Source organism: Chionomys nivalis, chromosome X (assembly GCF_950005125.1).
Source record: "Chionomys nivalis chromosome X, mChiNiv1.1, whole genome shotgun sequence".
Classification (NCBI taxonomy): domain Eukaryota; kingdom Metazoa; phylum Chordata; class Mammalia; order Rodentia; family Cricetidae; genus Chionomys; species Chionomys nivalis.
In genome coordinates, this window is record NC_080112.1 from 45,191,452 (window position 1) to 45,217,135 (window position 25,684).

Sequence of the window (25,684 nt, forward strand, 5' to 3'; positions counted from 1 at the left end):
TATGTGATTTTAATATCTTTCACCTTCTGTATTGCTTGCTGTAATGAATCCAGCATGATATTTTAAAGGAGTGGAAAGAGTGGGCACCCTGCCTTCTTCAAAATTTTAGTAGTTGTACTTGCAGGTTTTCAACATATATATAGGACAGTGTTGGCAGTATGTTTATCACAGTTTTTGATATTTTGTAGTACATTCCCTCCATTTCTACTATCTCTGAGAATTTTAGCTTGAAATTATGATGTATTCTGTCAAAGTTTTTTTCTTCATCTGTTCAGTTAATCATGTGCTTTGTTGTGTCATTATATTTGATGATTCATTATATTTATAGAACTTTGTGTGTGAAGCCAAGACTGTACTTCTGGAATAAACACCTTAATCTTTGTGTATGATCTCCTTTATATCGGTGTGTGTTCTCTTTTCAAGTATTTTATTGATGATTTTTGCCACTATGATTATCAGTTATGTTTTTCCCAATGCACCAGTGAGTGCATGTGTGTGCGTGTGTGCGTGTGTGTGTGAGTGTGTGTGTGTGATGAGAGAGAGAAACTGTGTGTGGGTGTGTGCTTTGTTGGGAATTAAATTAATATGGCTATGTATAACAAATTTGACTGTTTAAATTTCTATCTTTAAAATAATATGCCAAGAGAGTTTGGTTGCAATTCTTTAAAGGCATTGTACTAAGACTAATATGTCTTTTTTAGGATTTAGATCATCTCTAGTAGTCTTATTTAGTAATTAAGTGTAACCGCCAAGCGGGTCAGTTAGTCTAGTGTTGTAACCCGCCTGGCAGGTCAGTTATTCCAGCGTTCCAGAGAGGTGCTATCTGGAAAGACATGGACGGGAAAGAGGAAGAAGGCCAAGCAAGACGTGTTGTCAAAGCCTCCCTTTATTGACGAAATGGTTGTGGCTTATATATCCCTTGAATGAGGAATTTGGGTTGGGATGGGGGGCAGGGGCATGGCGAAGGCAAGAAGGGATCTTGCAGCAATGGTTATGAGTCAACACTTGGTCACAAGTTGGTCACGAGGTCACGAGTCGTCGATCAGGAGGTCACAAGTCAACACACCTAGTGCTCTCTATGCAAGCGGAATCGTTTCTTTTGTGATTCCAACCACAAACAGTTCTCTAGATAGTTGGAATGCGGGGTGGATTCCACTAACAGATAACTCTCAAGATAGTTGGGTGTGGGGTGGGCTCTGCAAACAAACAGTTCTCAATACAGTTGGGGTGTGGGCTCTCTGCAAACATCCCCAGGACAATGGTTCTTGCCATCATACTTGGAAAATGGCTCCTGACAATTAAGATTCAGAATACACCTAGAAATTACACTAGTTGTGCTCGCTTCGGCAGCACATATACTAAAATTGGAACAATACTGAGAAGATTAGCATGGCCCCTGCGCAAGGATGACACGCAAATTCGTGAAGCGTTCCATATTTTTAGAGAAACAAGAAAAAGCAATCAAAGAAATAAGGGAAACAGTTCAAGACTTGGAGAATGAAATGGAAGTAATGAAGAAAACACAAATGGAGGGAAGGATGGAGATGGAAAATCTGGGTAAATGAACAGAAACTACAGAGACAAGTACTACCAACAGATTACAAGAGATAGAAAAAAAGAATCTAAGACACTGAAGATACCATAGAGAAAATAAACACACTGATCAAAGAAAACAGCAAAACCAACAAATTCTCATCACAAAACATTCAGGAAATCTGGGACACAATAAAAAGACCAAACCTAAGAATAATAAGGATAGACGAAGGAGAAGAAGTACAGCTCAATGGTCCAGAAAATATATTTAATAAAATTATAGAAGAAAACTTTCCCAACCTTAAGAAAGATATTCCTTTGAAGGTCCAAGAAGCCTAGAGAACACCGAATAGACTGGACCAAAAAAAAATCTTCTCGCTATATAATAATCAAAACACAAAACATACAGAATAAAGAAAGAATATTAAGAGCTGCAAAGGAAAACGGTCAAGTTACTTATAAAGGTAAACCTATCAGACTTCATGGAAATCATGAAAGCCAGAAGATCCTGGACAGATGTACTGCAGAAATTAAGACACCATGGATGCAGCCCAGACTACTAAACCCAGCCAAGCTTTTGTTCATTATAAATGGGGAAAACAAAATTTTCCAGGATAAAAACAATTTTAAACACTATGTACCCACAAATCCAGCCTTACAGAAAGTAATTGAAGGAAACTCACAACCCAAGGAATCCAACAATTCCCACAAAAACTCAGATATCTAATTACCCTTCATCAGCACAACTCGAAGAAGGGAAACACACAAACTCTACTACCAAAAAAAAAAAAAGAAACAAACGAAGAAAAAATGACTGGAGTTAATAACCACTGGTCATTAATATCACTTAATATCAATGAACTCAACTCACCTATAAAGAGGCACAGGCTAAGAGACTGGATATGAAAACAGGATCCAACATTCTGCTGTTTACAAGAAACACACCTCAACCACAAAGACAGACATCTACTCAGAGTAAAGGGCTGGGAAAAGGTTTATCAAGCAAACGGACCTAAGAAACAAGCAGGTGTGGCCATACTAATTTCTAACAAAGTTGACTTCAAACTTAAATCAATCAGAAGTGATGGAGAGGGACATTTTCTACTCATAACAGGAACAATTCATCAGGACAAAGTCTCAATCCTGAATATCTATGCCCCTTATATAAAAGCACCCACATATGTAAAAGAAACATTACTAAAACTCAAGGCAGTCATCAAACCACACCCACTAATAGTAGATTTTTACACTCCTCTCTCACCAATGGACAGGTCAATCATACAGAAACCTAACAGAGAAATAAGAGGATTAAGGGAGGTAATGAATCAAATGGACTTAACAGACATCTATAGAACATTCTTCCCAATTAGGAAAGAATATACCTTCTTCTCTGCAGCTCATGGAACCTTCTCGAAAATTGACCATGTACTCTGTAATAAAGCAAACTTACCCAGTTACAAAAAAATATTAGTAACCACCTGTGTCTTATCAGATCACCATGGTTTAAAGTTAGAATTCAACAACAATGCTACCCCCAGAAAGCCTACGAACTCATGGAAACTGTGCAGTCAACTCCTGAACCACCCCTGGGTCAAGGAAGAAATAAAGAAAGAAATTAAAGTCTTTCTTGAATTCAATGAAAACAAAGACTCAACATACTCAAACCTATGGGACACTATAAAAGCAGTTCTAAGAGAAAAGTTCATAGCATTAAGTCCCCACTTAAAGTAAATGGAGAAAGCACACATTGGAGACTTAACAGCCCACCTGAAAGCTCTAGAAAAAAAGAAGCAGACTCATCCTGGAGGAGTAGAAGACTGGAAATAATCAAACTGAGGGCTGAAATCAACAAAATCGAAACACAGAAAACAATTCAAAGAATCAGTGAAACAAAAAGCTGGTTCTTGGAGAAAATCAACAAGATTGGTAAACCCCTATCCAAACTAATCAAACGGCGGAGAGAGAATATGCAAATTAACTAGATCATAAATGGAAAGGGAGACATAACCACAGACACAGAGGAAATTCAGAGAATCATTAGATCTTACTACAAAAGCCTGTATGCCACTAAATTGGAAAATGTAAAAGAATTGGACAGTTTTTTAGATAACCATAATTAAACCAGGACCAAGTGAACAATCTAAATAGACATGTTAGTTGTGAATAATTAGAAGTTTTTATAAAAAACCTCCCTACTAAAAAAAGCCCAGGTCAAGATGGCTTCAATGCAGAATTCTACCAGAACTTCCAAGAAGACCTAATACCTATACTCCTTAATATATTTCAGAATATAGAAACAGAGAAGTCATTACCAAATTCCTTTTATGAAGCTGCAGTTACTCTGATACCTAAACCACACAGAGACCCAACCAAGAAAGATAACTACAGGCCAATCTCACTCATGAACATCGATGCGAAAATCCTCAATAAAATACTGGCAAACCGAATCCAAGAACACATTAGAAAAATTATCCACTATGATCAAGTAGACTTCATCCCAGGGATGCAGGCCTGGCTCAACATACGTAAATCTATCAATGTAATCCGTCATATAAATAAACTGAAAGAAAAGAACCATATGATCGTTTCATTAGATGCTGAAAAAGCATTTGACAAAATTCCACATCCCTTTATGATAAAGGTCTTAGAGAGATTAGGGATACAAGGGTCGTACCTAACTATAATAAAAGTTATTTATAGCAAGCCGACAGCTAACATCAAATTAAATGGAGAGAAACTCAAAGCCATTCCACTAAAATCAGGAACACGACAAGGCTGTCCACTCCCTCCATACCTCTTCAATATAATGCTTGAAGGTCTAGCGATAGCAATAAGACGACATAAGGGGAACAAAGGGATTCAAATTGGAAAGGAAGAAGTTAAACTTTCATTATTTGCAGATGATATGATAGTGTACATAAGCGACCCCCAAAACACCAGCAAAGAACTCCTACAGCTGATAAACACCTTTAATAGTGTGGCAGGATACAAGATCAATTCCAAAAAATCAGTTTCCCTCCTATACACAAAGGATAAGGAAGCAGAGATGGAAATTAGAGAAGCATCACCCTTCACAATAGCCACAAATAGCATAAAATATATGGGGGTAACTCTAACCAAGGAAGTGAAAGATCTATTTGACAAGAACTTTAAGTCTTTGAAGAAAGAAATTGAGGAGGATACCAGAAAATGGAAGGATCTCCCTTGCTCTTGGATTGCGAGGATCAACATAGTAAAAATGGCAATTCTACCAAAAGCAATCTATAGATTCAATGCAATCCCCATTAAAATCCCATCAAAATTCTTCACAGATCTTGAGAGGACATTAATCAACTTTATATGGAAAAACAAAAAACCCAAGGTAGCCAAAACAATCTTATACAATAAAGGAACTTCTGGAGGCATTACCATCCCTCCAGAACATGAGCAAGGAAGTCAGGATCACAAGGGGTGCACCCTCCCACTGTGACAGTGGAACTGATGTATTGGGAGCTCACCACTGTGACAGTGGAACTGATGTATTGGGAGCTCACCAAGGCCTGCTGGACTGGGACTGAATAAGCATGGGAAGAAACCGGACTCTCTGAACATGGCGGACAATGAAGGCTGATGAGAAGCCAAGGACAATGGCTCTAGGTTTCCATCCTAATACATGAACTGGCTTTGTGGGAGTCTAGCCTGTTTGGATGCTCACCTTCCTGGACCCAGATAGAAGTGGGAGGACCTTGGACTTCCCACAGGGCTGGGTATTTGGACTGCTCTTCAGTATCCAGAGGGAGGGGCAATGGAGTGGGGGAGGGGGAGAGGAGTGTTAGAGGGGGAAGGGATTAGGGGGAGGGGGCAATGTGTGGGAGGAAGGGGAGGGAAATGGCAAACCGGGAGGAGGCGGAAATTTTAATTAAAAAAGAATAAAATAAAAAAAGACAAAACACACACACAAAAAGAAGCAATATTACCTTGTGAAAGGGATCTCATTCAAAAAACACATAAATATTCACTAAGCTAATTATAATAATCACTCCAGTGTAACAAATGATATCTGCATTACTAAAACCAACTGAAATAATTAGAAATGTGACAATTACTGGAGTTTCATGAGCAAAAACACTGCAGAAGTGAATTTTATCTTGTGCTACATATTTACTTTTAACTGAAAATGGTGATTTGCAGTTGAACGGTCCTAACATTCTAAAATATTTCACAGAACAAACTGTTTGGGTCTGTTTCCATATTACACATTATTTAAAAGGGAGGATGAAATATGTTTTCAAATGTCCATCTTAGGGGGTTATCTTTTATTAAATACTTCAAGAAGCAAATGGATCAAGATACATATGAGCCACTCCCATTTTCAGAATAAACTTGTGAGAATGATATCCCATAAATACCATGCCATACCAATATGCATGTATTTATTACAATTTTCTCTTTGTATTACAATGATTCCTTAGGATGTAGTTAACTATCAAATTAGAAAAGGCAAATGCAATCTTCTTTGAGGGCTTGGGACAAGGATAAAGAAAAGATATTAGACAATGTCACATCCAGTCTCATGAAGTTTAATGATATGATGAAAGCAAAGTACATTAATATTCAAAAGAAAGAGATATGAATAAGAAACAATGACATAATTTTCTGTTAAAAAATCCTGTTATTTAAACTTTCAATGTGTGCCTTACAAAACAATATTACTTTAGAAAAATAATTGACTAATGTCTTCTGAAAATTTGGTATATTCAGTGTACATTTATACCATTTCACCCTCATTTTCCAACTAATTACTAGCATTCCTGTGTCTTCTTTTTCCAATTTCTACAACTTCTTCATGAATATACATATTTATTTGAATAATTGTGAATGTGTGTATGTGTGTTGAGAAAGAGGATGTTCTTACAAACATTTATAGCCCAACTGTGTCCAGTTAGGGTTTCCAATATGCATTTCTATTTAGTGCTGACCCCTTGGTCTTCAATTACTTATTACTTATAAGTGGTCTTATTTTAGAGGTAAAAGGATTATGGCACTTCTTTTACTATCAGTGGTTGCTTTCTAAGCTAACAAGCCTTCAAATGGCATGGAAGTTCTAAAGCTCACCATTCACATCCTGATACATACATGAGTAAAGTATGCACAATCTGAGAGATAACTCAAAGGTGATTAGTTGAACATACATCTTGAACTGTAGAACATAAATCTTGCTTGGTTCTATAAACATGTCCCACTACCATTGTTCTTTTCATCAACCAGTATAATTTCTAAGTGTATTCTGAATGGTAATTGCTTACGCAACACTATTAGAGATGATTTAAATACCAGTCTCAGTTGGTAGTACTTTCATTCTGAACAGGAATAATCTTCCTTCATCAAATTTAAGAATGCCTTGTTTCTGCAGATATATTCTTATAACAGCCAGAATCTTCCCAAAGGTGTCTGTTTTCCAAGTTAACAAAGCCAGGGATTCTCATTTCTCTGCCTCCTCATCAAAATGAACATCAAGAAAACATATGATTACATATTAAACATGTATTATACACCTAAATATCATGTTCTCAGAAAGTGAAGCACACATGTCTGAGAAACAATTTAAAGTGTTCAATATAGTTAGCAATCAGGGAAATATAATTAAAACTACTCAGAGTTTTTTTAGTACAAGTAATGATGCATGGAAAGGGCTGTACTTGGACCTGGTTAATGGAATTGAAAAAGTGATTCAGTAGTAATCAAAATCAGTGGGGAGGATTCTAATAGGACAGCATCAGTCTTACCACAAGTCCTACAAAGAAGAATTACAACAAAACTCTCTTGACATTTTATTTTAAACATAGACTGTAAAGGATCACACACAAACATTATATATATCTCCAGTATTAGTTTAATCCCCATCAACAAACACACATGAATTCATTCATGTGTACACACATGCATGCACATAAAGGAAACATAAATGATGATAATAGAGGCAGAAAACCATTATAAAATACTAGAAAATCGAGTACACATTAATATCAAGAATATCATCCACAATAATTAGGTGACTTTATTCTAGAGGTACAGACTTGGTTCAACAACAGAATTCTATAAATATGATAAACATACAATATAATTAAGGCAATTATTAAATTAAAGTCATCATTAGTTATTTCAATAAAATCCATTTGATAAAAATACATCATAGTTTCAAGATAAAATTCTGAGAGAGAGTAGGTATGGAGGAAATATACTTCCTAATATTAAAAGCTGTCTCTGACAAACATACTGTAGATACACATCCTATATATAGAAAACCTACAAGGAAACCCACTAAAATTTTGAAGAACACAGGTTGCCTACTTCACCCACTCCTTTACATTGTCATGTTGGATGTATTACACTGAGCAATACAGAAACTGAAGGACATTAAAATCGTGTACCAATGAAATGATGAATCTAAATTAACCCCATTTTCAGATGACATGATCTTATGCCTAAGTAATTCCCAAATTGTACCAGAACATATGTAGTAGAGTCAACAAATTCAGCAGCATGACAAGGAAAGGAGCATTTTACAAAAATCAACAATCTTTTTATATACTACCAACAAAGCAACCTTACAAAGGATATCATGAGCAGAATCCCATTTACAATAGCATCAAAGAAAAAAATCTTGGGTTAAACATAACCATTAATAAGAAAGTAAACATCTTATCTCAGGAGAAAGTTTAAGAAAAATGTTCTACAAACTGGAAAGGCATTTAATAATAACAGGATATTAGAATTAATATTATAGAAATGATCATATTGCAAGAAAGCATTCACAGATACAATGTAATGCCAAATTTAAAAAAAAAAAACCAAGAGGCATGACATTATTCACAGAAATGGGAATGGCTATGCCTCCTGTTCTTTATATGGAAACTCAAAAGCCTGTAGATTCTTAAAGAAATCCTGGGATAAAAAGTTCAGTATAGGAGGTATTGATATTTCAATCATTAAGGTATTTTATAGGTCTAGAGTGATAAAAAAATCTAGATCACTATACAGGACCAGTGATTAGATATATAGTACAAACAACTGTCAGGAGATCAGCTAACAGTATCAACAGCAACAACAAAAATGACAGCAACAACATTACAACAACATCAACACACACACAATTCTGTGCTAATAAACACAGAAATGTGTATTCTTGACCTCTCATAAAGCAAATTTTTGTTTTCAACACACTGAACCTTTACAGAAAACCACAATCAATCAGAAGTCAGATATGTGAAGCATATTTTCAATAGATATATTAATAAACATTCCCATACCTTAGGTTCAGAGAACCTTGTGTAAGAGAGGTCATAAAGATAGAAGGATCTAGAGTACCATGATGTTTGGTATGAGATTCTATATCCTAGCAGAATCAGAAGCTACCCCTGAAGAGTGTCATCTATATGACTGCCTCAACAGTTGTAGAACAAGAATGACAACAACAAGCATGCCAAAGTAGCCTGTGGAAACATGAAGCCTGAGCCCTACAGATATTACTCACATGCAACTAATTAACATGAAGTTTGGGATATACATCTTTCCACAGATGAACAGAGTACTTGATTATTCAATAGCAAATGGTCATCTTGTAAACACATAATTAACATTATATAGACTGAGAAGGTTATAGTTATCATCTATTTGGAAAACAGAGGAATAAATATACACAAATAAGTAAGGAAAATTCCTGAAAAAAGAAGGTGTGTATATGGAAGAGAGTTCAAAAGGCATATGGTGATGTAATTCTAATCATAATCTTAAAATGTGCACAGAATAATGCAAATATGAACTCTGGGCCTATCCTCCTGCAACGTTGGTGGAGTTCTGAAACACAGATACTACAATAATGAGGGGAACAAGAGGCAAGTGAAAGGCCATGGATTGGAACAACCCACATTCTAAAACCTCCATAGTGGGACAAAACACCGGGCCCCTCCCACAACTGCCTCAGCTTCTCTAGCCAGCCAGCAGCAAAGTTTCCTACAGGTAGGCTGCTCCAATACCCACCTCCATCCACCAGACTCTGCAAGCCACTAGCCCCATCCTGCCCTCAAACTCTCTTATCCTCCTGCAAACTCGATGGAACTCTGAAACACAGTTTGCTACAATACTGAGGGGAACAATTGGTGAGTGACTAGCCACTGGGTGGAACACTCCATTTGCACATTATACAAATTTCCTGAAGGTCATTTTTTAAATAGACTGTTTAACTTCATTTGGTTTCTTTTGATTAATAATATTTTTATTAATTGCCAGGGGACATCTAATAACATTTTTTATATTATTTATACAGTTAAGCTTTGATAATATCTCTTGTAACTCTGTGCTGTAGTCATTAAACTTAGTGTATTGGAAGAATAAAGTAGTCAACATATAGAAATACTTGAGGGTTACACAGGATATATTAATATCCTTATAGGAAATCCTCTTCAAGTTTTAACATTTTTTATACTTATTTAAGTATTTTTTATTGATTTTTATTGAACTCTACATTTTTCTCTGCTCCTATCCCTATCTCTCCCCTCCCGTTCATCCTTGCCCCAAGGTCCAAATGTTCCCAATTTACTCAGGAGATCTTGTCTTTTTCTACTTCCCATGTAGATTAGATCTATATAAGTCTCTCTTAGTGTCCTCATTGTTGTCTAAGTTCTCTGGGATTGTGATTTGTAGGCTGGTTTTCTTTGCTTTATGTTTAAAAACCACCTATGAATGAGTACATGTGATAATAGTCTTTCTGGTTCTTGGTTACCTCACTCAAAATAATGCTTTCTGGCTCCATTCATTTTCCTGCAAAATTCATGATGTCATTATTTTTTTCTGCTGTGTAGTACTCCATGTGTAAATATACCACATTTCCTTTTCCATTCTTTGGTCAAGGGGCATTAAGTTGTTTCCAGGTTCTGGCTATGACAAACAATGCTGCTATGAACATAGTTGAGCACATGTTCTTGTGGTATGATTGAGCATCCTTTGGATATATAACCAAAAGTGGTATTACTGGGTCTTGAGGAAAGTTGTTTCCTAATTTTCTGAGAAATCACCACACTGACATACAAAGGGGCTGTACCAGCTTGCATTCCTACCAGCAATGCAGAAGTGTTCCCTTTACCCCTCATCCTCTCCAGCATAAGTTGTCATCAGTATTTTTGATCTTGATCATTTTTACAGGTGTAGGATGGAATCTCAGAGTTGTTTTGATTTGCATTTCTCTGATGACTAAGGATGTTGAGAATTTCCTTAAGTTTCCTTCAGCCATTTTAGATTCTTTGGTGTAGGAAGTTCTTCTGTATATGTGTTGCTTTCATTGTTTGAATAAAGAAACTGCCTTGGCCTTTTGATAGGGCAGCACTTAGGTAAGCAGAGTAGATAGAACTGAATGCTGGGAGGAAGGACAGACAAAGAGCTGCCTTGGAGCTGCCAGGTCAGACATGCTGAATCTTTCCAAGTAAGCATGACCTTGTGGTGCTATACAGATTATTAGAAATAGGTTAAATCAAGATGTGTAGCCAGTAAGAGGCTAGCCATAATGGGCCAGGCAGTGACTTAATTAATACAATTTTTGTGTAATTATTTCGGGTGTAAGCTAGCAAGGTAGCCAGGATCAAAAGCAGGCCCTCTCACACAACAATCCTCTGTTGAGAGTTCTCTGTTTAGGTCTGTACTCCATTTTTTATTGGATTATTTGTTCTTTGATGACCAATTTCTTGATTTTTTTTGTATATTTTGAAGATCAGATGTCTGTCTGATGTGTGGTTAATGAAGATCTTTTCCCATTCTATAGGCTGTAGTTTTGTCTTGTTGACCATGTCCTATGCTTTACAGAAGCTTTTCAGTTTTAGGAGGTCCCATTTATTAATTGTTTCTCTCAGTGTCTGTGCTTCTGGCATTATATTTAGGAAGTGGTCTCCTGTGACAATGCACTTCCCACTTTCTCTTCTATGAGGTTCAATGTGGCTGACTTTATGGTGAGGTCTTTGATCCATTTGGACTTGAGTTTTGTGCATGGTAATAGATAGGGTCTATTTTCATTCTTCTACATGTTGATATCCAGTTATGCCAGCACCATTTGTTAAATATGCTTTCTTTTTTTTATTTGACATATTTTGCTTCTTTGTCAAAATGACCCCTCAACATACCCAAATTTATGGGACACAATAAAAGCAGTGTTAAGAGAAAAGTGCATAGCACTAAATGCCTACATAAAGAAGCTGGAAAAATCCCACACTAATGAATTAACAAAACATTTGAAAACTTTAGAACAAAAAGAAGCAAACTCAGCTAAGAGAACTAGACAGCAAGAAATAATAAAATTAAGAGCTGAAATCAACAAAATAGAATCAAAGAAAACAGTACAAAGAATCAGTGAGACAAAGAGTTGGTTCTTCTAGAAAATCAACACAATAGACAAGCCTTTATCCAAACTAACCAAAAGGCAGAGTGAGAATATCCAAATGAACAAAATCAGAAATTAAATGAGGGACATAACAAACATGGAGGAAATAAGGAGACTCATCAGGTCATATTTTGAAAACCTGTACTCCACACAATTAGAAAACTTAAAGGAAATGGACAACTTTCTGGCTAAATATGGCATACCAAAATTAAATCGATACCAGGTAAGCAAATTAAATAGACCTATAACTGCTAAAGAAATAGAAACTGTCATCAAAAGTCTCCCAACCAAAAAAAAACTAGGACCAGATGGTTTCATCTCAGAATTCTACAAGATCTTCAAAGAAGAACTAATACCAATACTCCTCAAATTATTCCACACAATAGAAACAGAAGGAACATCACCAAACTCTCTTTATGAGGCTACAATTACCCTGATACCCAAGCTTCAGAAAGACATTACTGAGAAAGAGAATTACAGACCAATCTCACTCATGAACACTGTTGCAAAATACTCAATAAAATATGGACAAATCAAATCTAAGAACACATTGGAACCATTATCCACCATGATCAAGTCGGTTTCATTCCAGAGATGCAGGGATGGTTCAACATATGAAAATCCATTAATGTAATCCACCATATAAACAAACTGAAAAATAAAAATCACATGATCATCTTATTAGATGCCAAAAATCCTTTCAACAGTTTTAACATCTTATCTTTTAATAGTGTGGTTGCTTTTGTTCATATAGCTCAAGCCACAGTTTTAAACACATTTAACTTTACAGTGTTCTGCTTTGATTGAAAATGTGTTTTAAACACATCACATTTTTAAATGAATCATATACAACATATGCATTGTGACTTTTACCCACCAGTACATTTCTGGAGACAAAACATTGCTTTAATGCTGTCACAAGAATAAATATTTCTGTCAGAAATTCTCAATTAATCATCATAACATAACCTGACCTTTAGTCTAATCTTATAGATTTAGAGATATGAGATCATTCACCATTTAGCAGCATTAAATTGGACATAATGGACAGATGCAGGGTTTCTTGGTGCATAACCATTGGTTGATTCCGTGAAGCTCCCTTTAACTAGCTACCTAAAAAGCTTTGTCAGTTCAGTTCCTTCACAACCAACATCCTATATTGAGCTTCTGCAGAAGAGCAAAGGCAGGCAACACCATGGTAAAATTTCTGCTGCTGGCTTTGGCATTTGGTCTGGCTCATGCTCAGGCTGAGGTAAATTCGTTTGGTGTGTGCATAGATTTGACGTTCTTCAATATCATATTTCTGTGGATGTGTTATGCCATTCAGTTTGTCCATATAAGTCCATATTCATAAAATAAGCTTTATCTCTTTCACTCAGTTACACTTTTCCAATCAGATTTCTGAATATGAAACAAATGAAATAAAACAATAGGTTGAATTTGCAGAGCATAAGAGACCAAAACATAAGTAGTTCCAAAATGTCTCAGGTTCAAAATATGTAAAATGAGTCATCATATTGCCCTGTGTTATTCTACATCCCTGGAAGCATAATTTTGAAACAAGAAACAAAATTTCAATGATTTGTACTTCTAGTTATTTTACATATTTCCAAGGACTGTGGTCTGAGATGTTAATACCAACTCACATTCCAATGGTCTTTGTTGCTTGTTCAGCTTGAAGGAAAGTGCCATCATTGCTGACAATTTTGACAAGATAGAGGCAGGAGGACCTCTGAGAATCTATATTCATGAACTTACCTGTAGTGGGGACATGTAGTAAATAGGTTGTCACTTTTTATGTCAAGTAAGCAAATTGTCCACTGTGAAAACTGAACAGACTATTTATGTTTCACAGATTTCATGTTATTAAACTTACATGGGAATGTTTTGTTTCTGGTCATGAAATTGGAGGCCTCATCTTCAGTAATATGATTATGTTGTTCCCTGATGATTTAGCTCTAGACACCACACAGATGTTAGAAACTGTCTCCAATTCTATGAGTGTTTCATTAAAAATCCTTGTAGTTAGAGGTCTTTGGTTGAACTTTGTGCTCTAATATTAGAATCAAGAGACTAAGAATCTCACTTCTGGTAAGCCAAAAGGTAGGTGTGAGCATTTGGTTCAAAGCCATACATGTTATGATATTCAGCCATTGGTGTCATAAAAAAGTCTTCCCCAAATAGGACAGAAAAATCTAAGTTGAAAATCCATGTCTCTGATACTCTATTTTCAAAGATTCTCTCTCTGATATTTGGATGACTATGTTCAATGAAGGAGTCCATAACACTGTAAGAACTTAAAGTACTTGGCATCATTTCTATATTCTAGCCAGAGTTTAGTTTTAGGTTAGACATAAAAACACGTAAAACCCATTCATAAAATCCTCTGTACATATTATTGTTGGAATAGAACAAGAGAATTAACATATTGAAAATCATATTTAATAAATAGTGAAATTTGGAAAAGAAAGCCATTAGAGCCTTCATAGGACTTGGAAGAATTGTGACAAATAAAATAATTCATATGTATGATTACAAATAGAATAATATTTTCTAAAACAGAATTATGAAAAGTAAAGCAGAGATTCATCCAATCTAGTTATGAACACTGTTCATAGATATTATAGCATCTCAAGTTCTTTATAATACTTGAAGATCTTTGATTTTAATTCAAAGGATAAAAACAATAAACTATGATTTCTCTGTTTTATTTTTAGTGCAAATGGCCAATGCTCAATAACTAAAGTCACTGAGTATAGACAAGAAGATGGCAATTACAGAACCCAGGGTAGGTATGGGATTTGAGAGCTTCCTCTATAAACAAAAGCATTGTGGGTACAAATACATGCTGACACTTTAGTCAACCATTGGTACATGGATCCAGAACCATTTTGGTTACTTGAAATGTTATCAATCCTTCCAACCAGATGAGATATGCTACAAAGTCAGATTACATTGTAGGTCACCTGAAGTTTACATGGAGAAGAGCACTATTACCTGAAGATGTGACTAATGCTAACAAAATGTCTCCAAATAGTTTCCTGCATAAAAATTTACTTCTAGATAATATTCAGTGTCTTTTCTTTCATACAGTATCTTGGTTTGTTATTGGACAGTCCTGACACTCATTGATAAGTCTCAGTGGCCTCAAATATCTTTGCAAACTTCATGCCTCAGGCTATGAAGTATTTATATTGCAGGCATTATCTATCATCCTGGATTCACAGAGAATTTAAATTAACAGTGCAATTTTAAAGTTTCCTTTTCTCATATTTTGTAAAGATCATAACACCAAGATCGTAGATAAAGTTCACTTTTGAAAAAGAGTTAGGGGAAATCTGTTTAAGAATTTCAGACTGAATATTTCAATTTTGAAAAAAATGCAAAAATAATGGCAACTCTATTCAACTGCATGATGCAGAGTATGACTTTTGGTTTGATCTTTAAAGGAAAAGAGTGTACATTATTCTGGCAAGTATAATGCATTAATAACCTTACATGGATATTGAAATGCAGTCTTGTAATAGAAAATGTCCAGGTCCTAAAATCCTTTTATTTTACCATGTACTTCTTTTATCATTTAATCAGTGTCTGTGAGTGGAGATACCACAGAAAGAGAGAGCGGGGAGGGAGGGAAGGAGAAAGAGAGAGACGCATATGGACACATAAGCACTCACACACACATAGAGACAGACTCACACACAATAAGAATGTCTGGTAAACTTAAACTATTCATTCTTACATCTTTTTCATACATAATCTTACAAGGTGAAAAGTTTTGTACATATTTCTAATTAGAACAGACTTTTATGCATATATATCCATTTTCCCACCAAGTATTACTATGGTATGACACTACAGTTTTATACTTTCAGGAAACCGACAAGTGGCTTTTGGATCTGGTTGAAAGGGGAAGGAATACTTAACAAAGTGATCACATAGGTCTTGACACAAGGAATTCAGAGAAAAGAGAAATTATCTGTATCTAAGATTCACTACCAGGTCTAAAGACCAGAAAAGATCACTGTATTATGATGAGATAATCAAAATGAATGACTATAGAAATATATTTGCACACATGTGCCATATGATAGTGGATTAGAGATGATTACTAGAGTCAGGCTTAATATTAATGTTTAGTCAAAAGGTGATATCAAGTAGAAAAATGAGTGTCACTCATTTTTGAAATGTTTCCCTTATTACGGTTGAAGGTGACAATAGATTTGAACTTGTGCATACAACACCAGAAAACATAGTCTTTACCAGTAAGAATGTGGATGGATAGAACTGGCTAAACAACAAACCTGATTTTTGTTGTTGGTAAGAATGGTAGTAGGTTTTATGATATAGTAACAGAAGCATCACCCTGCAAATGGAGATTAAGTGAGATTCACCATCCATGTACAGTATCATGATATTTCTTATCTCCTTTTCACTAAATGATAATCTGTTTGTTTTGTGGACCAACTTTTACATTATATTGTTATTTGAGTAGCATGTTCATTGAAGACTAAAGGTGAAGCTAAAGACTATTGGAAGAGTTTATGCTTGTGCTTCCTCACTGGAAAGAATAGAAGAAATATAATTTTCTCAAAGTTCAAACCATTTTGAGTGTCATTTGATCCAGTGCATGCTAAATAAAAACATGAATTCTACAGTATAGACTCAGGAGAAATGTGAAGGTTCCATTGACAGGCATGCTGACTCTCTAGTTTTTTAAAGTGGATAGGACTGATATGAGTGAATTGTCTAGACAAGTTGTTTTTATTTTTTTATGGATCATGAAACCCTTAAAAGTGATGTCTTACCACTATTTAGATTTCTTTAAATGAGTCTTTGGAACTTGGGAAAATTATTATTGATTGTATTGACCCAGAGAACATAGATGAATTTGGAGCAGTTGGGATTTTTCACTGTATATCATGGTGGGATATTAAGAAAGCTATCAATGTAAATTGCCCAGAATTACACTGAACATGTCTCTGACATTGTCATTCATGAAATGTAGGAAATGGTTAACCTTTGACTACTGAACAATATGAAAATTTTGATGCATATGCTAAGGAATAAAGCATTCAACCAGAAAACATTCAAGATGTTCTGGCTACAGGTAAACTTAATAAATATTTTTGCCCATAATATTTATGAATATATATGTATAACAATGTATATTCATCAATAGATGTATGTATATGTAAATACCGAGTCTATCTTTTTGTCTGTCTGTCTGTCTTTGTATCTATATATGTATTTATTTACCTACCTATCTACTCAATAAAATCACTGATTATGATTATATCTAATCATATGCTATCTTTCAGTTGTTATTTCCAGAAATAATCCTTAGAGAGCTGTTCTCATATTCATATGAGAACATTTATGTCACTTCTTATCCTACTCATGTTGTTTTACAGATACTTCTCCTAAATAACAACCTTTTGTAGAAACAGAAGCCATGCCTAGCCATCTTGATATTTGAGTGGAGTTGTGGTTATTATATAAATAATTAGAGATATGTATATGACCAAGGAAAAAAAGAATGCTAAAAAGACCAGTTATTATTTGTCTTTTAAAATTGAGAATTTTACAATGACAAAAATGAAGGCTAGCATATTTTTATTTTTAAAACAGTATGAAGGACATTTATCTTATTCAGAATTGCTAATATTTTTCTATATTGAGGAATATTCCATCAAGAAAAATGTGTCTTGTCATTTGAAAAACATCTCACTTTACTTATGATTGTGGTGTATGATTTGTCACAGATACAGAACAAACATGTTGATCTTTTCAGTATATACCTTAAAACATCTCAATATAAATTGTCATGTATGGCTAAAGAATGTCATTATTTCCTGTCAACAGTGCTCCTATATAATCCAAAGTATAACATATTGGTGATTTCAAGGAAAGGAACTGCTCATGTATAATCCCTTTTCTATACTCCAAAGGCATTCATGCAATGTCAAAGACAAAACACTTACTGTCTGGTCAACCATGTTTTAATTTGCTTTCATGTCTGCAAAGATGACAAACAGAAGAATTATGCATTGTAGCCTCTTGACCATGAAATCAGTATCACATATAAATCACTGTTTCTTTTAAAATGAATTTTCCCCTCTCCTGTGAAGTCTGGATACCACATTTCAGATTCCCGACTTGCCTTTCCTTTCCCTTCCTATGATCTATGAACTGTACTTACTTTTTGAATAATTAAATAAAAGGTTTCAAGAAGTAGTAAAGACCTTGTGTAAAGGATCTCATCCAAAAACAACAAAACATTCACTAAGCTAATTAAAATCTGTATTATATTACTGAAACCTACTGTAACAATTGAAAATAGTACAATTACCGGATAACTCTGCAGAGGTGACTTGTGCGTTGTGCTTCTTTATTGACCTTCAGCTGAAAATTGTGATTTGCAGATAAATGGTTTTAACACACTAAAATATTTCATGTAATGAACTCTTTGGGTCTGCCTCCATGTTCCACATTATTTAAAACTGAGCATAAAATATTTTTTCAATAATCCACATAAGGAGATTATCTTTTGTTAAATGACTTCAGTAAGCAAATTAATCAGGATATGTTCAAATAGTATACATATGAGTCAGTCACATTTGAAGAAAAAAATTCATGAGAATGATATTCCATATATACTAATCCCTACAAATATGCATGTATTTACTACAATTATCTTTTTATAATACAATGATTCCTCAGAATGTAGTAAGCTACATAAAAATAAAAAGACAATGCAATCTTCTTTAAGGGTTTGTAACAAGGAAAATGAAAGATATTAGACAATGTTACTAAATCCAGTCTCTTGAAATCTAAAGATATAACAGAATCAAAGTACATTCAATATTCATAGGCACAAGATATGAATAAGAAACAATTACATAGTTCTTCATTGGAAAAAAAAACTTGTTATTTAATCTTTCTGAGTGTCTTGTAAAACAATGTGACTTCAGAACAAATACTTGTCTGATGTTTTGTGAAAATTCTGTATATTCAATGTACATTCATATCACTTCACCCCATTCTCCAAATAATTGCTACTATACTTGTGCTGCCATCTCTTCTTCCAGTTTCTTCTTCTTCTTCTTCTTCTTCTTCTTCTTCTTCTTCTTCTTCTTCTTCTTCTTCTTCTTCTTCTTCTTCTTCTTCTTCTTCTTCTTCTTCTTCTTCTTCTTCTTCTCCTTCTCCTTCTCCTTCTCCTTCTCCTTCTCCTTCTCCTCCTCCTCCTCCTCCTTCTCCTCCTCTTCTTCTTCTTGAATATACATATTTATTTGAATGTATATATGAATGTGTGTGTGTCTAAGTGTGTGTGTCTAAGTGTGTGTTTGTATTTAGAGAGAGAAGATTGACAGAAATTCATAGCCCAGCAGTGTGCATTTAGTGTTTCTAACATGTATTCATGTTTAATGTTGGCCCCTTAGTCTTCAATTACTTATTAATGGTCTCTTTATAGAGGTAAAAATAATATGACTACTACTACCATCAGAAGTTGCTTTCTAAGATACTAAGTCTTCAAATGGCAGGGAAGTTTTAAAGTTCAACATTCACAACATCATAACATCAGTAAAGTATGCCCAATCTGAGAGGTAACTCAAAGGTGATTAGTTGAATTTACATCCTGAGCTATAGAAGATAAATCATACTTGATTCTATAAACATTTACAACTATCATTCTTCTTTTCATCAACCAGTGTAATTTCTACGTGTATTCTGAATAGTAGCTTCTTACTCAAGACTACTAGAGTTGATTTAAATACCAGTGTCATTTGGTAGTACTCTCACAGTGACCAGGGATAAGCTCCTTTTGTCAAGTTGTAGAATGCATTGTTTCTGAAAATGTGTTCTTATAACAGCCAGAAAAAAAGCTGTCAGTTTGTAAGTTAACAATTCCAGGGAATCCTCATTTCTCTTCTTTCTCAGCAAAATGAACATCAAGGAAACAAATGACTCAATTTCAAAACCTGTATAATAGAGCTAAAAATCATGTTCTCAGAAAGTGAAACACAAATGTCTGAGACACATTTAAGTGTTCAATATCTTTAGCCATCAAGGGAAAAATTTAAAACTTTCTAGAAAAATCTGTCTTACTGTTGTCAGAAGGACCAAGATCAATAAAAGAATTGATGCAGAGAAAGGGCTACACATGGCCCTGATTGGTGTAAATGAAAGCTGAGTCAGCTGCTGTTAAAACCAATATGGAAGATCATAAAAAGTCTTACCATAAGTCCTTCAAAGAATTACAACCAAAATCTTGAGATTTTATTTCAGGAATCGACAAGGATGAAGAATCTAACTAACAGTGGAAAGGGTACCTGAAATGTTCTTTCCCTCTAATCAGATTGATGACTACATTAATTGTCATTATAGAACATTCAACCAGTATCTGATGGAAGCAGATGCAGAGATCCACAGCTAAGCACTGGGCCTGTAGTCTAGTCATAGAGAAGGAGGAGTGATATTATGAGCAAATGGGCCAAAACAATGACAGGGAAACCCTCAGGAACAATTGACCCTGGCTAGCGGGACTGACATATGGGGAACCTGCATAAGACCAAACTATGTCCTCTGAATTGGGTGACAGTTGTCTGGATTGTGCAGTTTGTGGGGCCCCTAGCAGTGGAACCAGTATTTATCCTTAGTGCATAAACTGACTCTTAGGATCCCATTCGTTATGGAGGATACCTTGCTCAGCCTATATACAGGGAGGAGAGCCTTGTTCCTGCTTCAAGTGATATGAAAGACTTTGTTGACTCCACAGGGATGCCTCACCCTGAAGAGTGGATGGGTATAGGGTAGGAAAGTGATGGAGGAAACAAAAGGACAGGAGGGAGAGGGAACTGTGATTGGAATATAAAACAAGATTATTTTAAAAATAAAATAAAAAAGAATTCTGTAGTATGAGGAGTGGGCTGCATCTGGATGCCCCGGCTAGCTTAACCCCCCAAAATAACCACACAAAATTGTATTAATTAAATTACTGCATGGTCCATTATCTCTAGCCTATTATTGACTAACTCTCATAACTTGATTTAACCCATTTCTAGTAATTTGTGTATTACCACATGGTTGTGGCTTACCAGGAAAGATTCTAACCAGTGTCAGTCTCAGGCAGGAGTGTCATGGCATTTGCCACACTGCCCTTCTTCTCAGCATTCTGTTCTATCTACTCCACCCACCTAAGTGCTGCCCTATCAAAAGGCCAAGGCAGTTTCTTTATTCAGCCAATGAAAGCAACACATAGACAGAAGAAGCTCCTGTATCATTTTCCCTTTTTTTCTGTGTAAACAAAAAGAAAGGCTTTCACTTCAACAGAGTAAAATTACATATAACAAAACAGTTATCATGCAAAAATTACAGTCATAATAATTATATCTATTTTATCTTTTATTATCTCTAAGGAAAACTATAATTATGCATTCTTAAACTCCATCAAAGACTCCAGAAGGATATAATATTACCTAAGTAACAGGAAGTACATTGTGAGCAGCTTCCAAAACTCTAGAAATGACAGAGACATCTTGCTGCCTAGACAGTCACCCAAAGTAATTCTGTACCGTTGGAACATCTATCTTCAGCCTACAGGCCCATAGTATCCAGCAGAATTTTTCATGAAGCAGGAAATTTCAAAGACAGTTCAGTCACTTTCTTCTGTATCCTGCAGAATGTCTCACAGACTCTTTCATGAAGCAGGAACCCTGAAGGATCATCTCACCTTTAGGCAAGTTCAGAAGTCCTCTCTCTGCGGGTTCTTCATGTCCAGTTCATGCAACAGTCCAGGAAAGAGCAGTTTCTTGCCCAAATGGCTAAGCAACTCTATAAGTAGCCTTTTCAATGCCAATCTTCCTCTTGAAGTAGATTGGTGCTGCCCGGAGCAGATGTGTCTAATTGTCATGAAATGCCCTAAATTATTAAAACATTTTAAATGGCATATTCTGTAGTCTTTGAAAGATATGAAGAATGCCTATCTAACTGAAATATGTCTTTATATATCTAGAAAATCTTACTAACATGACTACAAGCTTGACTATTATGGATGATTATCCACTAACAACCTACATTTCACAATCATACATTACATTTTTTATTTTTTCCATTCTGTTAGCCTGTGTCTTTTTTCTCTTTTTTTTTATTAAAAATTTCTGCCTCCTCTCTGCTTCCCTTTTCCCTCCTCCTCCCCCCACTACCTACCCCATACTCCCCTCCCCCTCCCTCTCCAGTCCGAAGAGCAGTCAGGATTCTCTGCCCTGAGAAAAGTCCAAGGTCCTCCCCCCCTCTATCCAGGTCTAGGAAGGTGAGCATCCAAACAGACTAGGCTCCCACAAAGCCAGTTCATGAAGTAGGATCAAAACCCAGTGCCATTGTCCTTGGCTTCTCAGCAGCCCTCATTGTCTGCCATGTTCCGAGAGTCCAGTTTTATTCCATGCTTTTTCAGTCTCAGTCCAGCTGGCCTTGGTGAGCTCCTGTTAGATCAGCCCCACTGTCTCAGTGGGTGGGCATACCCCTTGCGGTCCTAACTTCCTTGCTCATATTCTCCCTCCTTCTGCTCCTCATTTGGACCTTGGGAGCTCAGTCTGATGCTCCAATGTGGGTCTCCCAAGCAGTGTTTAAAAGAATACAGTATCCGTGTAATTATTCCAGGTAAAACTAGCCGGGTAGCAGGATGCAGCCCACCGCTCCTCACTACAGAATGGCGCCCAAGCTAGCCAGGCCGCCAGGAGCCAGGACGGCAGGAACGCAGCCGTTCACTCCTCACAATATCTGTCTCTATCTCCATCCATCGCCAGATGAAGGTTCTATGATGATATGCAAGATATTCATTAGTATGGCTATAGGATAGGGTTATTTCAGGCTCTCTCTCCTCAGCTGCCCAAGGACCTAGCTGGGGACATCTCTCTGGACTCCTGGGAACCCCTCTAGAGTCAAGACTCTTGCCAACCCTAAAGTGGCTTCCTTAATTAAGGTATATTCTTCCCTGCTCCAATATCCACCTTCCTTTATAACAACCATCCCATTCCCCCAAGGTCTCCCCATCCTCCCATTCTCACTTTTCTCTCTGCATCTTCCCTTTCCCCCATCACAACCCAGCCCCAGTTCCCAATATGTTACCAGCAATCAGCAATCTTGTCTACTTCCAATATCCAGGAGGATAACTATATGTTTTTGTTTGGGGTCACCTTCTTATTTAGCTTCTCTAGGATCACAAATTATAGACTCAATTCCCTTTATTTATGGCTAGAAACCAATTATGAGTGAGTACATGCCATATTCATCTTTTTGGGTCTGGGTTACCTCACTCAGGATAGTGTTTTCTATTTCTTTCCATTTGCATGCAAAATTCAAGATGTCATTGTTTTTTACCGCTGAGTAGTACTCTAATATGTATATATTCCATGCTTTCTTCATCCATTCTTCCATTGAAGGGCATCTAGGTTGTTTCCAGGTTCTGGCTATTACAAATAATGCTGCTATGAACATAAGTTGAAAAAATATTTTTGTAGTATGATAGGGCATCTCTTGGGTATATTCCCAAGAGTGGTATTGCTGGGTCCTGGGGTATGTTGATCCCAAATTTCCTGAGAAACCAACACACTGTTTCCAAATTGGTTGCACAAGTTTACATTCCCATCAGCAATGGATGAGTGTACCCCTTACTTCACAACCTCTCCAGCAAAGGCTATCCTTGGTGTTTTTTTTTTTTTATTTTTTTATTTTTTTTTTACTTATTTATTTATTTTTATTCTTTTTTAATTAAAATTTCCACCTGCTCCCCATTTCCCATTTCCCTCCCCTCCTCCCAAATATTGCCCTCCCCCCACTTCCCTCCCCCTATCCCCACTCCTCTTCTCCTCCCCCCACTCCATTCCCCCTCCCTCTCGATACTGAAGAGCAGTCCAAATTCCCTGCCCTGCGGGAAGACCAAGGTCCTTCTATCTATGTCCAGAAAGGTGAGCGTCCAAACAGGCTAAGCTCCCCCAAAGCCAGTTCATGTATTAGGATCGAAAACGTAGTGCCATTGTCCTTGGCTTCTCATCAGTCTTCATTGACCGCCATGCTCAGAGAGTCCGGAATCAACCCATGCTTATTCAGTCCCAGACCAGCTGGCCTTGGTGGGCTCCCAATAACTCAGTTCCACTGTCACAGTGGGTGGGTGCATCCCTCGTGGTCCTGATTTTTTGCTCATGTTCTCCCTCCTTATGCTCGTCATTTGGACCTTAAGAGCTCAGACCGTTGCTCCAAATTGAGACTCTGTCTCTACCTCGATCCATCGCCAGATGAAGGTTCTAAGGTGATATGCAAGATATTCATCAGTATAGGATAGGGTCATTTCAGTTTCCCTCTCCTTAGTTGCCCAAGGTACCAGCTGGGGACATATTCCTGGACACCTGCGAACCCCTCAAGAGTCAAGTCTCTTGCCAACCCTAAGATGGCTCCCTTAGATAGGATATATACTTCGCTGCTCCCGTATCCATCCTTCCTATATCCCAACCATCCCAATCCTCCGAGCTCCTCCCATCCTCCCCTTCTCATATTTCTCATCCCATTTCCCCTTTGACCCATGCCACCTCACCCGCAAGTTCCCAGTTTTTGCCCTGGAATCTTGTCTACTTCCCCCTCTCCATGCGGATGACTATATGATTTTCTTTGGGTTCACTTTCTTATTTAGCTTCTATAGGATCACACATTATATGCTTAATGTCTTTTATTTTATGGCTAGAAACCGATTATGAGTGAGTACATCCCATGTTCCTCTTTTTGAGTCTGGGATACCTCACTCAGGATAGTGTTTTCTATTTCCATCCATTTGCACGCAAAATTCGAGAAGTCATTGTTTTTTACTGCTGAGTAGTACTCTAATATGTATATATTCCACACTTTCTTCATCCATTCCTCCATTGAAGGGCATCTAGGTTGTTTCCAGGTTTTGGCTATTACAAACAATGCTGCTATGAACATAGTTGAACAGATACTTTTGTCATTTGATGTGGCATCTCTTGGGTATATTCCCAATAGTGTTATTACTGGATCTTGGGGTAGGTTGATCCCAAATTTCCTGAGAAATCGCCACACTGATTTCCAAAGTGGTTGCACAAGTTTGCATTCCCACCAGCAATGAATGAGTGTGCCTCTTTCTCCACAACCTCTCCAGCAAAGGCTATCATTGGTGTTCTTGATTTTAGCCATTCTGACAGGTGTAAGATGATATCTCAAAGTTGTTTTAATTTGCATTTCCCTTATCGCTAAGGAGGTTGAGCATGACCTTAGGTGTCTTTTGGCCGTTTGAATTTCTTCTGTTGAGAATTCTCTGTTCAGATCAGTGCCCCATTTTTTATTGGGTTCATTAGCATTTTAAAGTTTAGTTTCTTGAGTTCTTTATATATTTTGGTGATCAGACCTTTGTCTGTTGCAAGGTTGGTGAAGATCTTCTCCCAGTCAGTGGGTTGCCTTTTTGTCTTAGTGACAGTGTCCTTTGCTTTACAGAAGCTACTCAGTTTCAAGAGGTCCCATTTATTCAATGTTGCCCTTAATGTCTGTGCTGCTGGGGATAAACGTAGGAAGTGATCTCCTGTACCCATATGTTGTAGAGTACTTCCAACTTTTTCTTCTATCAGGTTCAGTGTGTTCAGACTAATATTGAGGTCTTTAATCCATTTGGACTTGAGTTTTGTGCATGGTGATAGATATGGATCTATTTTCATTCTTCTACACGTTGACAACCAGTTCTGC

The 25,684-nt window shown here is 36.5% G+C and overlaps 1 non-coding gene across 1 annotated transcript; it reads left to right on the top strand.

Moving 5' to 3' along the window:
• Positions 1–1,334: 1,334 nt before the first annotated feature.
• Positions 1,335–1,441, top strand: LOC130868770 (U6 spliceosomal RNA). Its single transcript, XR_009056572.1, has one exon. It is a non-coding gene; the product is annotated as a U6 spliceosomal RNA (small nuclear RNA).
• Positions 1,442–25,684: the final 24,243 nt, after the last annotated feature.